General features: G+C 36.3%; 1 protein-coding gene and 1 pseudogene across 1 annotated transcript in view; one reads left to right on the top strand and one right to left on the bottom strand.

The window, feature by feature from the left end:
* DACH2 (dachshund family transcription factor 2) overlaps positions 1 to 12,610 on the bottom strand; it is a 742,450-nt gene that overhangs the window by 373,440 nt on the left and 356,400 nt on the right. The gene's annotated exons all lie outside the window — the stretch shown is intronic.
* LOC102902435 lies at positions 3,317 to 3,972 on the top strand (annotated as a pseudogene).

The following is a 12,610-nucleotide window of genomic DNA, read 5'->3' as shown; positions in this document are numbered from 1 at the left end:
ATGATAAGAACCGTATGGTTGTTTCCATAGATGAAGAAAAAACATTTGAGAAAGTATAACATCCATTCATGATAAAAAACCCTAATCCAAGTAGAGATAGAGGGAACATATCTCAACATAATAAAGGCCATCTATGTAAAACCTACAACTAATATTATCCTCAAGATGAAAAATCTGAGAGTTTTACCACCAGCGTCAGGAACAAGACCAAGATGTCCACTCTCACAACTGTTATTCAACATAGTACTGGAAGTCCCAGCCACAAGAATCAGACAACAAAAAGAAATAAAAGACATCCAAACCTTTCCGGAAAAAGTAAAACTTTCACTATTTCTAGATGACATGATATTCTGTATAGAAAACCCAAAAGACTCCACTAAAAACTGCTGGAACTGATAAACACATCCAATAAACTTGTGGGATATAAAATCAATGTACAGAAATCTGTTGCATTTCTATACACCAATAGTCAAATAGTAGAAGGAAAATTAAGGAATCCATTCCATTGACAATTGCACCAAAAATAGTAATATACCTGGAAACAAACCTAACCAAAAAGGTGAAAGACCTATGCTCTGAAAACTATAAAACACTGATGAAAAAAAAATTAAAGGTGACAAAAAAGAAATGAAAAGACATTCCATGCTCATGTATTAGAAGAACAAATATTGTTAAAATGTCTAAACTACCCAAAGAAATCTACACATATAATACAATCCTTATCAAAATACTGTCAGCATTTTTCAGAGCTAGAACAATCCACAAATTTGTATGGAACCATAAAATACTCTGAATAAGCCAAAGCAACCTTGGAAAAGAAAAGGAAAGTAGGAGGCATCACAATTCTGGATGTCAAATTATATTACAAAGCTGCAGTAATCCACACAGTATTGTACTGGCACAAAAATAGACACATAGTTCAATGGAACAGAATGGAAAACCCAGAAATCAACCCACAACAATATAGTCAATTAATCTTTGACAAAGCAAGAAAGAATATCCAATGAGAAGACAGTCTCTTCAACAAATGGTCTTGCAATAACTGGACAGCAATATGCAAAAGAATGAAACTGAACAACTTTGTTACATGATACATAAAAAATAAATTCAAAGTGGATGAAAGACCTGAATGTGAGACCTGAAACCATAAAAATCCTAGAAGAGAACACAAGCAGTAACCACTTTGACATTGGCCATAGCAACTTCTTTTTAGATATGTCTTTGGAGTCCAGGGAAACAAAAGACAAAATAAACTGCTGGAACTTCATCAAAATAAAAATATTATGCATAGCAGAAAAAGCAATCAACAAAACTATAAGGCAACTGGTGAAATGGGAGAAGATACTTGAAAATGGCATACCTGATAAAGGGTTAGTGTCCAAAATCTATAAAGAACTTATCAAACTCAATATCCCAAAAACAAATAATCCAATTAAAAATAGCAGAAGCCATGAATCGAAATTTTTTCCCAAGAAAACGTACAGATGGGTAACAGACACATGAAAAGATGATCATCAGTGAAATACAAATCAAAACCACAATGAGATATCACCTCACACCTGTCAGAATAGTTAAATTCAACAACACATGAGAAACAATAGGTGTTGGTGAGAATGTAGAGAAAGGAGAATTCTCTTGCACTGTTGGTGGGAATGCAAACTGGTGAAGCCACATGGAAAATAGCATGGAGTTTCCTCAAAAAATTAAAAATATAACTACTCTACTATCCATCAAATGCACTTCTAGGTATTTATTCAAAGAATAAAAAATACTAATTCAAAGGGATACATGCATCTCCAATGTTTATAGCAGTATTATCTACATTAGTCAAATTGTGGAAGGAACCCAAATTTCCACCAACTGATAAGTAGATAAAGACGAATTGGAATATATATATACAGTAAAATATTACTCAGCCATAAAAAAGAATTAAATCTTGCCATTTGCAATGATGGGGATGAAACTAGAGAATATCATGCTAAGCAAAATAGTCAGAGAAAAACAAACACCATATGATTTCACTTATATGTGGAATATAAAGAACAAAACAAATAAGCAAAAGGGGGGAACAGAGGGAGGGAGACAATCTGAGAAACAGGCTCGCAAGTATACAGAACAAATTGATGATTACTAGCAGGGAGGTGGGCAGGGAGATTGGTTAAATAGGTGATGGGGATTAAGGAGTGCACGTGTGATGAGCACCAGGTGTTTTATGGAAGGGGTGAATCACTATATTCTAAACCTAAAACTAATATTACACTGTATATTAACTAACTGGAATTTAAATTAAAACTGAAAAAAAAACATGGAAAAAATATACTCACTGTATGTCAGTAAAGGGTGGAGGACATCAGTGAGACCCTTGACAAAGAGATAAAAAATAACATATCAGAGATGAAGTACTCAATAAATGAAATTAAAAATATAATAGATGGAATAAATAATAGGCCACAGGAAGCAGAACATATCAATGACCTGGAAGATAGAGTAATTGAAAATAATAAAGATGAGCATGTGAGCAATAAAACAAATACTGAATAACGGAATAAACTTTGAGAATCAGTTCCTCCAAAAGGTGTAGTAACATTTGCATTATAGGGATCCCAGAAGGAAGAGAGAGAAAGATGGGCAGAAAATGTATTTGAAGAAATAATACATGAAAATTTCCCAAATCTGGGGTAGGAAACAGATCCAGATTCAGGAGACACAGCAATCCTCCAACAAATTCAACCCAAGGAGTCCACACCAAGACATATAGTAATTAAAATGGCAAAAATTAGTGATAAAGAAATGATTTGAAAGATTATAAGGGAAGATAGTTACATACAGAGAAACCCCATAATGATTTCAGCTTATTTCTAGCAGAAACTTTGCAGGCCAGAAGGGAGTGGCATGATGTATTAGAAGAGCTGGAAGATAAAAATCTGCATCCAAGATTACTCTATCCAACAAGGATATCATTCAGAATAGGAGACATAAAGAATTTCCCAGATAAACAAACTTAAAAGAAACAAAGGTAAACAAATCTCCATGACTTTCATGACCACTAAAAAAGCCTTACAAGAAATGTTAAGTAGGTCTCTGTGAGTAGGAAAAAAAGCAAGATAAATAGAAAGCACAAAATAAAAGGATGTTAAAGATGATATCAAATATCCGAACCATGAAGGGGAAAAGAATAAAGAATGAGTTCAAAAATAAGCAACCATCTACTTAATAGAGACTGTTATATGCAGAAGTTATATATAAACCAAATGTTAACCACAAATCAAAAATTGAAAAAAAATAGTAATACCTCTTTTGCAGCTAGTACCAAGTAATGGGACTCTCTCAGGACACCTGGCACAATCACCACAATACTGGGGGCAAGGGAAAGCCTTACTACAAAAAGCAGAAGTAAGAGCTTGGATGCCCCACTGCCAACACTGAGATTGGCCCCTGCCACATACACACAGTCCACATTTGGGGAGGCAACAAGAAGAACCATGCCTTGAGGCGGATGTGGGGAACTTCACTTAAGACTATAGGTATTGTATGTACAAAACAAGGATTATTGACTTTGTCTAAAATACATCCAACAATGAACTGGTCTGCACCAAGACCCTGGTTAAGAACTGTATCATGCTCATTGACAGCACACAGGACCCACAGTGGATTGAGTACTGCTACGCACTGCTCCTGGGCCACAAGAAAGGGCTCAAGCTGACAGAGGAAGAGATTTTAAACAACAACAAAAAAAACTATCAAAAGAAGAAGAAGAAATATGATGAAAGGAAAAAGAAAGTCAAAATCATCAGTTTTCTGAAGGAGCAGTTCCAGCAGGAAAAGCTTCTTTCATACATCACTTCAAGACCAGGCCAGTGTGGCCAGGCAGATGGCTACATGCTAGAGGGCAGGGAGGTAGAGTTTAATCTGTTGAAAATAAAACTCAGAAAGGCAAATATATCTTCCTCCACCCTATATCTAGTCATGTAATAAAGGTTTTTATTGTTCTAAAAAAAGCAGTAATAGATATGCAAAAAATAAAAAGTAAGAAACCAAAGTATATCACTAAAGAAAATCAACAAACCATAAAAGAGAGAAAGAGAAGAAACAGAAAAACTACAAAAACAACCACAAATCAACTAACAAAATGTCAATAAATACATATATATAAATAATTACTTTGAATGTAAATGAACTAAATGCTCCAATCAAAATACATAGGGTATCAGAATGGATAAAAAAAAGACTCATCTATATGCTTCCTATAAGAGATTAATTTTACACCTAAAGACACTTGCAGATTGAAAACGAGGGGATGGAGAAACATTTATCATGTAAATGGAGGTCAAAAGAAAGCTGGAGTAGCAATACTTATATCACACAAAATAGACTTCAAGACAAAGTCTGTAACAAGAGATGAAAAGGGACACTATATAATAAAAAAAGGAGACAATACACCAGGAAGATATAACAATTGTAAATATTTATGCACCCTAAATGGGAACACACAAATACATACAACATTTAATAACAAACATAAAGAAATTAATCAATACTAATACAATAGAAGGGGCTTTAACACCCCATTTTCATTGGTGAACATAACATCTAAGCACAAAATAAACAAGGAAACAGTGACTTTGAATGACACACTAACCATATTGATTTAGCATAGGATGAGAGGGAACATACCTCAACATAATAAAGACCATATATAAAAAGCCCATAGTGAGCATCATATTAAATGCTGCAAACCTAAGAGCTTCCCTCCTAAGGTCAGGAACTAGCCAAGGGTGTCCACTCTCACCACTTTTATTCAGCATAGTCCTAGTCACAGCAATAAGACAAAAAAATAAATAAGACATCCAAATTGGTAAGGAAGAACTGAAACTTTCAATATTTTCAGATGACATGATACTATATACAGGAAACCCTAAAGACTCTACCAATAAACTAGTAGAACTGATAAATGAATTCATAAAAGTCACAGGATACAAAATCAATATAGAGAAATATGTTGCATTTCTTTACACTAATAATGAAGTAGCAGAAAGAGGAATTAAGAAAACAAGTCCATTTACAATTCCACAAAATGTAATAAGATACCTAGGAATAAGCCTAACCAAAGAGATCAAAAACTTGTATTCTCAAATTTATAAACATTGATAAATCGAAGATGGCACAAAGAAATGGAAAAACATCCATGCTCATGGATTGGAAAAACAAATATTTATAAAATGTCTCTAATTCCTAAAGCCATCTACACATTTAAAGTAATCCATATCAAAATACCAATAACATTTTTCACAGAGCTAGAAGAAACAATTCTTAAATTTATGTATAATCACAAAAGACCCCAAAGAGCAAAAGTAACTTTGGTAAAGAAAAGCAAAGCTAGGGGCATCACAATTCCAGACTTTAAGTTATACTAGAAACATTTAGCAACTAAAGCAGTATGGCATAGGCATTAAAATAGGTGCATAGATCAATGGAACAGAATAGAAAACCCAGAAATAAACCCACAGTTCTATGGTCAATTAGTCTTTGACAAAGCATGAAAGAATACCCAACAGTAAAAAAAAAAGAACACAGGCAGTAAGTTCTCTGACATCAGCCATTGCAACATTTTTCTGGATATGTCTCCTGTGTCAAAAGAAATAAAATCAAAAGTAAACTATTGGGATTACATCAAAATAAAAAGCTGCTCTGTTTATTTATGCAAATGAAACAATCAAGAAAACTAAAAGGCAACCTACAAAATTGGAGAAGATATTTGAAAATTACACACCAATGAAGGATTAGTATCCAAAATATATTAAGAGCTGATAAAACTCAACATTCCAAAAATGAGTAATTCAATTAAAATTGGACACTAGAGAGGACCCAAGATGGCAGAACAGCATGGAAGTTTTTTGCATGTCTCGTGTGCAAGAAATACAGCCAGATCAACACAAAATGATCCTTCACACCGAAAACTGATCTGAGGATTAACACAACAATCTGCACAATCTGAACCACAGAATTCATCAGGTACATGGTGCGGACAGGTGAACGTGGGGAAAGAGAAGTCGCAGAGGGCTGGGAGCTGCTTTTGCGTGCAAAGAGAGAACAGAGACGGCAGGGGGGGATGGAGAATACGAGACAACACCCCCCCCAAAGCAGCTGGAGAGAAAGTGCAAAATTGGAAATAACTGCAGTGACTGAACTAAAAAGGGAGAAAGGAGAAAGGAGAGGATATAAATTCCATTAAGACTATAAAGAGGGGGGAGTGCAGAGTCTGAAACTCTGCAGCTCAATACCTGGCAGTGCTCTGGTGGGAGGGGTGATTCCACAGGAGCAGATTGGGGTAAAGGAGGTTCTAGAGCCACATGGGGAGAAGTGGTTCCACTGCTGGAAGCATATTTGGTACAGGCTGTGAGGCCATGAGTCCCAGCAGACCCCAGAGAACAATCACATAAGCTGGTGCTAGAACAAGGTCATTAAGGCTGAAGCCTGGTGCCAGATGTGTGTTGTGATTTTCCATAATCCCTGAAAAGCTGCTGTTACACTATCTCATGAACTTTTTCTGGGGCGGGCTGGCACCTGGCCACAGTCTCTGGGCATCAGCAGCAGCATGGTCCTGTGAACGTTCCTGGTTGTGGCTGGCACCCAGCCATTGCTCAGTGAGACCCTCCCACAGAGGGGCAGAATGGGTCAAAACCACAGTCCCTCAGAAGTAAGGGGCCAGGAAAAACAGCCACATATAAGACAAAACTTGGGAGGAAGGTGCTTCCTGGGACTTGCTCATGGAATGTGTAAAAGTGGGGAGTGGATGGAAGCCAAAGACAAAGGACGGGTCTGTGATTGCTGATCGGGGAGAACAGAGTTCTAATACTAGAGACTAGGTAGCTGGGTGATGCCATTTTCAACACTCCTGTGCATGCACATACACACATACAAGTGCCACAGCAGTCCACCCCAATAACCTAAGCAGTGCCATTTAGTGAAGAACAGAGCCATTACACTAAGCCCCGCCCAACTGGGGCAACCTCGCTCTTCAAGAATGCAAGACTCACCACCTGCTTAGTTTATGGACTACAAACTGCTTCATAGTTTGACTTCTAGGGGAAAATGAAGTGATTTCAGTCATATTTCAGTCTGTTAGCTGGTCCATCTATTCAATTTTTGTTCTTTTTTTTTCTTTTTTCTCTTTTTTGTTTCTGTTTTTTTTCTTGAATACAGAAAGAGAAAAATTTCATTTTTACTTCCATTTTTATTAAAATATTTTCTTACCTTTTTTTCTACTATATTTTTTTACTTTTGTGGAATTTTTTTTAATTCTCTTTAACTTCCATCATTTCATTTTAGTCTACTTCAGTGTATTCATTTTTTCAAAATTTCAAATGGTTTCCTTTTTTTCCCTTTCTCCCGCTTTTTTAACAAATCAATCAAGCCATTTTCAACACCCAGACCAAAAAACACCCAGAATCTAGCATAATTTATTCAATTTTGTTTGTGGGTGTGTGTTTTTAGTTTTTTAATTTTAATATTTAATTGTAATTTTTTAATTTTACTTTTTTCTACATCATTAATTCCTTTTCTCCCTTCAAAATGACAAAACGAAGGAATTCACCCCAAAAGAGCACAAAGAAACGACAGCCAGGGACTTAACACACACAGATACAAGCAAGCCCTCTGAACCAGAATTTTAAATCACGATAATAAGAACACTAGCTGGAGTCAAAAGTAAATTAGAATCCCTTTCTGTGGAGATAAAAGAAGTAAAAACTAGTCAGGATGAAACAAAATGCTAGAACAGAACTGCAATCTCGAATGGAGGCCACAGCTGCAAGAATGGATGAGGCAGAACAGAGAATCAGTGATATAGAGGACAAATGTATGGAGAATAATGAAGCAGAAAAAAATAGGGAGACTAAGAAAAAAGAGCATGATATAAAAATTGGAGAAATCAGTGACTCATTAAAAAGGAACATCAGAATCATAGGGGTTCCAGAAGAGGAAGAGAGAGAAATAGGGGTAGAAGGGTTATGTGAACAAATCATAGCAGAAAACTTTCCTAACCTGGGGAAAGATACAGACATCAAAATTCAGGAAGCACAGAAGACACCCATTAGATTCAACAAAAACCGACCATCAATAAGGCATATCATAGTCAAATTCACAAAATACTTAGGCAAGAAGAGAATCATGAGAGCAGCAAGGGAAAAAAAGTCCTTGACCTACAAGGGAAGAGAGATCAGGTTTGCAGCAGACCTATCCACAGGAACTTCTCCGACCAGGAAAGAGTGGCAGGATATATTCAATGTGCTGAGTCAGAAAAATATGCAGCAAGAATTCTTTATCCAGCAAAGCTGGCATTCAAATAGAAGGAGAGATAAAAAGTTTCCCAGACAAACAAAAATTAAAGGAGTTTGTGACCAGTAAACCATCCCTGCAAGAAATTTTAAGGGGGATTATCTGCGGGAAGAAAAGATGAAAACAAAAATAAAAAAAAAAACAATTAAAGATGAAAAGCAACAAAGATTAGAAAGGACCAGAGAACACCTCAAGAAACTCCAACTCTACAAGCATCATAATGACAATAAATTTATATCTTTCAGTACTCCAAATGTCCACGGACTCAATGCTCCAATCAAAAAACATAGGGTAACAGAATGGATAAGAAAACAAAATCCATCTCTATGCTGTTTACAAGAGACCCATATTAGACCTAAGACACCCTCAGGTTGAAAATAAGGGGATGGAGAACCATCTATCATGCTAATCGTCAACAAAAGAAAGCCGGAGTAGCCATACTTATATCAGACCATCTAGACTTTAAAATAAAGACAGTATCAAGAGATGCAGGAGGGAATTATATCATAATTAAGGGGTCTATCCACCAAGAAGACCTAACAATTGTATAACAACTGTAAACATTTATGCGCCAAATGTGGCACCACCCAAATATATAAATCCATTAATCACAAACATAAACTCATTGATAGTAATGCCATAATAGTAAGGAACTTCAACACCCCACTCATAGCAATGGACACATCATCTAAACAAAAAATCAACAAGGAAACAATGGCTTTGAATGACACACTGGACCAGATGGACTTAAAAGGTAGATTCAGAACATTTCATCCCAAAGCAGTGGAATAAACATTCTTCTCCAGTGCACATGAAACGTTCTCCAGAATAGACCACATACTGGGACACAAATGAGCGCTCAACAAGTAAAAAAAGATCGAGATCATACCGTGCATATTTTCAGACCACAATGCTATGAAACCTGAAATCAACCACAGGAAAAAAATTTGGAAAGGTAACAAATACTTGGAGACTAAAAAACATCTTACTAAAGAATGAATGGGGGGGGTGCCTGGGTGGCTCAGTCAGTTGAACATCCAAGTTTGGCTCAGGTTATGATCTCACAGTTCGTGAGTTCAAGCCCCTTGTTGGGCTCCGTGCTTACAGTTCAGAGGCTGGAGCCTGCTTCAGATTCTGTATCTCCCTCTCTCTGCCCCTTCCCCACTCATGCTCAGTCTCTCTGTCTCTCAAAAATGAACAAACATTAAAAAATTTAAAAAAAATGAATGGGCTAACCAAGAAGTTAAAGAGTAAATTAAAAGTATATGTAAGCCAATGAAAATGAAAAAATCACAGCACAAAACCTCTGGGATGAAGCAAAGGCGGTCATAAGAGGAAAGTATATACCAATCCAGGCCTTCCTAAAGAGGGAAGAAAGATCTCAGATACACAACCTTACACCTTAAAGAGCTGGAAAAAGAACAGCAAATAAAAACCAACACCAGAAAGAGACAGGAAATAATAGATATTAGAAAAGAAATCAATGTTATCGAAACCAAAAAAAAGAAAAAGACAATTATAAAGAAACAGTAGAAAAGATCAATGAAACCAGAAGCTGATTCTTTGAAAGAATTGACGAAATTGATAAACCACTAGCCAGTTATCAAAAAGAAAAAGGAAAGGACCCAAACAAATAAAGTCAAGAATGAAAGAGGAGAGATGACAACCAACACTGCAGAAATAAAAACTATAATAAGAGAATATTATGAGCAATTATATGCCAATAAAATGGGCACTATGGAAGAAATGGACAAATTCCTAGAAACATATACACTACAAAAACTGAAACAGGAAGAAATAGAAAATTGGAACCATAACCAGTAATGAAATCAAATTAGTAATCAAAAATCTCCCCAAACAAGAGGCCAGGGCCAGATGGCTTTCCAGGGGAATTCTACCAAACATTTAAGGAAGAGTTAACACCTATTTCCTTGAAGCTGTTGCAAAAAATAGAAATGGAAGGAAAACTTCAAGACTCATTCTATGAAGCCAGCATTACCTTGATTCCAAAACCAGAGACCCCACTAAAAAAGAGAACTATATACCAATCTCCCTGATGAATATGGATGCAAAAATCCTCAACAAGATATTAGCCAATTGGACCCAACAATACATTAAAAAAAATATTCACCACAACCAAGTAGGATTCATACCGGGGATTCAGGGCTGGTTCAATATCCACCGAACAATCAACGTGATTCATCACATCAATAAATTAAAGGACAAGAAGCATATGATCATCTCAATAGATGCAGAAAAAGCATTTGGCCAAATACAGCATCCTTTCTTGATAAAAACCCTCAAGAAAGTAGGGATAGAAGGAGCATACCTCGAGATCATAAAAGCCATAAATGAAAGACCCAACACTAATATCATCCTCAATGGGGAAAAACTGAGAGCTTTCCCCCTCAGGTCAGGAACAAGAAATGGATATCCACTCTTGCTAACATAGTTATTCAACATAGTATTGGAAGTCTTAGCCTCTGCAATCACACAACACAAAGAAATAAAAGGGATCCAAATCGGCCAGGAGGAGGTCAAACTTTCACTCTTCACAGATGACATGATACTCTATATGGAAAACCCCAAAGAGTCCAACAAAAAACTGCTAGAATTGATTCATGAATTCAGCAAAGTTGCAGGATTTAAAATCAATGCACAGAAATCGGTTGCATTCCTTTACACCAACAATGAAGCGACAGAAAGAGAAATCAAGGAATCGATCCCATTTACAGTTGCACAAAAAAACATAAAATGATTGGAATAAATCTAACCAAAGAGATGGAAAATCTATACAATGAAAAGTACAGAAAGCTTATGAAAGAAATTGAAGAAGACACAAAAAAATGGAAAAAGTTTCCATGCTCCTGGATAGGAAGAACAAATATTGTTAAAATGTTGATACTATCCAAAGCAATCTATATATTCAATGCAATCCTTACCAAACTAACACCAGCATTCTTCACAGAGCTAGAAAAAATAATCCTAAAATTTGAATGGAACCAGAAAAGACCCCTAATAGCCAAAGCGATCTTGAAAAAGAAAGCAAATGTAGGAGGCATCACAATCCCGGATGTCAAGCTATACTACAAAGCTGTAATCATCAAGACGGTATGGTACTGGCACAAGAACAGACACTTAGATCAATGGAACACAATAGAGAACCCAGAAATGGACCCACAAAGTATAGCCAACTAATCTTTGACAAAGCAGGAAAGAATATCCAATGGAATAAAGACAGTCTCTTCAGCAAGTGGTGCTGGGAAAACTGGACAGCGACATGCAGAAGAATGAACCTGGACCACTTTCTTACACCATCCATAAAAAATAAACTCAAAATTTATGAAAGAACTCAATGTAAGACAGGAAGCCATCAAAATCCCCAAGGAGCAAGCAGGCAAAAACCTCTTTGATCTTGGCCACAGAAACTTCTTACTCAACACATCTCCAGAAGCAAGGGAAATAAAGGTAAAAATGAACTCCTGGGACCTCATCAAGATAAAAAGCTTCTGCACATCGAAGGAAACAATCAGCAAAACTAAAAGGCCACCAACAGAATGGGAGAAGATATTTGCAAATGGCATATCAGATAAAGTGTTAGTACCTAAAATCTATAAAGAACTTATCAAACTCAACACCCAAAAAAACAAATAATCCAGTGAAGAAATGGGCAAAAGACATGAATATACACTTCTCCAAAGAAGACATCCAGATGGCCAACTGACACATGAAAAAATGCTCAACATCACTCATCATCAGGGAAATACAAATTGAAACCACATTGAGATACCACCTTACGACTGTCAGAATGGCTAACATTAACAACACAAGCAAAAACAGATGCTGGCGAGGATGTGGAGAAAGAGGATCTCTTTTGCACTGTTGGTGGGAATCCAGTCTAGTGCGGCCACTCTGGAAAACAGTATGTAGATTCCTCAAAAAATTAAAAATAGAACTAGCCTATGACCCAGCAATTGAACTACTAGGTATTTATCCAAGAGATACAAGTATGCTGTTTCAAAGGGACACAGTACCCAAATGTTTACAGCAGCACTACCAACAATAGCCAAAGTATGGAAAGAGTCTAAATGTCCATATTTGGATGAATGAATAAAGAAGATGTGGTAAAAAATACAATGGAGTATTACTCGACAATCAAAATAATGACATCTTGCCATTTGTAACTACGTGGATAGAACTAGAGGGTATTAAGCTAAGTGTAATTAGTCAGTCAGAGAAAGGCAGATATCATACGAACTCACTCATATGAAGA

Source organism: Felis catus, chromosome X (assembly GCF_018350175.1).
Source record: "Felis catus isolate Fca126 chromosome X, F.catus_Fca126_mat1.0, whole genome shotgun sequence".
NCBI classification, from domain to species: Eukaryota; Metazoa; Chordata; class Mammalia; order Carnivora; family Felidae; genus Felis; species Felis catus.
The sequence above is the reverse complement of the archived record's forward strand: the minus strand, read 5'-3'. Positions and strand labels throughout refer to the sequence as shown.